This window comes from Lipotes vexillifer, unplaced genomic scaffold, assembly GCF_000442215.2.
Source record: "Lipotes vexillifer unplaced genomic scaffold, Lipotes_vexillifer_v1.1 scaffold3634, whole genome shotgun sequence".
In the NCBI taxonomy this organism is placed as follows: domain Eukaryota; kingdom Metazoa; phylum Chordata; class Mammalia; order Artiodactyla; family Lipotidae; genus Lipotes; species Lipotes vexillifer.
The window spans coordinates 122-3421 of NW_006770902.1; the positions used below are offsets into that span (position 1 = coordinate 122).

Genomic DNA, 3300 nt, shown 5'->3' on the forward strand with positions numbered 1-3300 from the left:
ACTAGTCTGTGCCAACCAGTGGAGAAAAGGCATTCTCCATTACTACCACGGCAAAGGCTGCTGTACTTGCCTTGGCTGGTCCCTATCTTCTCCACGTGCCACTCCCCTTCGCCTGCTGGTGGACGCTTTGGCCAGCTGACAATGCAGATATTTTCAAACTTTAAGGTGAATAAAAATCATCTGGAGGGCCTGTTATAACAGAGATCACTGAGCCCCACCAGAGTTGCTGATTCCATAGGGCTGGGACAGGGCCCTAAAACTTGAATATCTGACACATTTTCAGGGGACGCTGGTAAAGCTGGTCAGGTGATTACCGAATGCAGGTTCATGTGTCTGAAGCACAGTGAGGCCAAACAATCCTAAAGGTTGGAGTCTGGAGCACAGAAAGGTTTATTGCAGGATCGAGCAAGGAGAGGGGTGGCCCGTGTTCCAAAACACCCTGAAATCTCCAAAGGATTTCAGCAAAGCATTTTTAAAGGCCAGGTGAGGGAGGGACGTCCCAGGGAATGTGATCAGCTCCTGCACAGTCCTCTGATTGGTTGATGTTGAGGCCACAGGGCAGGTAACATTATCCATCCCTAGGTGCCAGAAGGTCTGGGGGGCTATGTGCTCATGATCATCAAGGAGTTAATTTCTTCCATTGGGTGGTGGTTTTTAGCATCTGAAAACTCAAGAAATATGCCTGAGATACTATTATCTGAGTACTTCAGAGAGGAACTACAGCAGAGGATATGGGGGATGGGTCTGTCCTAGGAAGGCCCCATAGGCTACTGCTTGGTTACAAGGTGACCATACTTTGAGAACCACTGCTCTAGTGGCTTGGAATGTTAAGAAAGTAATGGAAGAATCCCTTCCCAGGTCTAGATTCTAGTATCGCCAGCTATTTTGGTGGGGGGAAGGGTAAGTTTTGTCCTTGATTGGACTTCTTGTTCGTTTATATCAAAGCCTATTTGAGGCAGTGCGCAAGGCAGTGCTGCAGTTCTGTCTTTTGCTTCAACAGTGTTTGGAATGAACAGACCCAGGGACGCTCCTTGCTCCAGCCCCCAATCAGCCTCCAACCTTTCTTCCTGTCGCAACCTTTGGAATCAGCCACTCAGCTATCCTCAGCCTCCAGGACAAGCCAACACAGTTTTTTGAGCTTAGCTCCTTATCACTGATCAACCACGAGTTCCCAGGTTCGTCAGAATTATTCCATCGAGGTGGAGGCCGCCGTCCACCGCCTGTTCAACATGCATCTGGGGACACTTACCTCTCTCTGAGCTTCTATTTCGACAGCAACAATGGGGCTCTGGACAGTGTGGGCCACATTTTTCGCCAACTGGCTGAGGAGAAGTGTGAGGGCGCCCAGCGTCTCTTGAAAATGCAAAACCAGTGCTGTGGCCACGCCCTCTTCCAGGATGCGCGGAAGCCTTCTCACGATGAGTGCGGTAAAACCCAGGACGCTGTGGAAGCCGCCATTCTTAGAGAGAAGAACCTGAACCAGGCACTATCGGATCTGCGCGCCCTGGGTTCTGCCCACGCAGACTCCCTCCTCTGCGACTTCCTGGAGAGCCGCTTCCTGGAGGAGCAGGTGAAACTCATCAAGAAGATGGGCGACCACCTGACCAACCTCCGCAGGCTGGCTGGTCCTCAGGCTGTGCTGGGCGAGTATCTCTTTGAAAGGCTCACCCTCGAGTACAAACAGGAGTCTCTGAAGTCCAGCGGCCTCTGAGGAGCCCCTCTGGCGTCAGAGCTTCTGCCTGAAGCCCTGCTCTGCAGCTACTAGGCAGCTTTGTAACCGCCCTGGAGCCCTCTCCCAAGCCTTGGACCAAATGGAAACAATAACGCTTTTTGCAGAAGGAAAAAAAAAAGCCTATTTGAAACACAAAGAGAATAAAGAGAAAAAAAGAAATATATACATATATTCAAGTTCTTTTAACATATGCATTGCCCCACTTTATGTGTGAAAAAAGTTTGTTCCCGTTATTGGGATGGTTCTCAAGCTTTGCTGCTCGTTTGAATTACCTAAAGAGCTTTTAAGAAAAACATTGGTGCCTGGGTCCCAGCCCCAGAGACTTTGATTCAGTAGGTCTAGGGAGGAGCCTGGGCACGGGGAGGTCGCAGAGTTCCCCAGGTGATTCTAATGTGCAGCAACTTTGTGAACCACCTCTTGGCTTCAATCCAGCTAGTGATCAGATACTAAATCTAAGACACATGGGCTAGTGTGTGAGCTCTGTTGCTAGGTGTATTCCATTTTCTTCCTCCTGGAAGATTCGTGCCAGGGAAAATGATTGATAGTTGTGTTACTTCTCTGAAATGGATTGAAATTTTCAATTAGCGTGAACAGGGGAGGGTGAATAGGTGAATGCAATAAGGTGTATCATTTACGTATTGCCCTATGTGTATGGCTAGCTTTTGCAACTGAGGTCTGCCCTACTTTTCATGCTAATGGTAATGCTTGTCCCCCTAATGCAGCGGTAAACTTTATAAGCCCATAGGTAGACAGCATCACAAAATATTTACCCCTCCGCACTGGCCCACTCTCAAGCTTCACTCCCCTTCCCCAATACACAAATGTACATCAATGCGCTTGAGACCAATATCAACATATTGACCTTCAATTCTTCTACTTTGCAGCTTCCCTCTTATCAGGAGATGTCAGCATTTAGTGCAAGGACAAATGCTTGCCTCTTGTTGAGTAATGTAGACAATGCCTCCAAGAGACAAATAGCCCTTAGGGAGGGGGAAAAAGTCTTTCCAAAAGGTTGATGCCCAGAGGAGGCATTTTCAGTCATCTCAGCTTAGAGGTCAAATATCCAAAATTAAAAAGGTTAAAAAAAAGAAGAAGAAAGCAAGGAAGAAAAGAAGGAAACAATTTTCTTATCTCATAGTAATAAGGCAGTTTTCCTCAAAAAAAAAAAAAAAAGACTTAAGCCTTAAATTCTCTTTCCTAATCAAAATGTGCTTTTCCATCTTTAGACTATTCCTCTTATATCCTGTATTATTCATGACGTTTAATTCTTGAAATAGCACATGGCTGAAAACAGAAGCTAACCTCTTGTCCACTATGAATTAAATCTTCTTTTCCTAGGACCTGTCTACAGTGTACAATTTGGGGTTTGCCAACGTAATTATTTTCTCTGAAATAAGTTACAGCATTTTGCCTTTTCAATATATAGTTATACAGTATATTGTGAACACAACATAGTTAATATAGTCAATATAGTAAATACAACTATAACACACATGATATGATGTCACTTTGGTGATTTTCTTCATCCATGTAATTCTGAAATTTGACAGTATAGTTTTCATATTCTA

At 45.5% G+C, this 3300-nt stretch overlaps 1 pseudogene; it reads left to right on the forward strand.

Annotated features, from left to right (window-relative positions):
- The first annotated feature begins 1168 nt into the window (after positions 1–1168).
- LOC103072065 (ferritin light chain pseudogene) lies at positions 1169–1711 on the forward strand (annotated as a pseudogene).
- The last annotated feature ends 1589 nt before the right edge of the window (positions 1712–3300 follow it).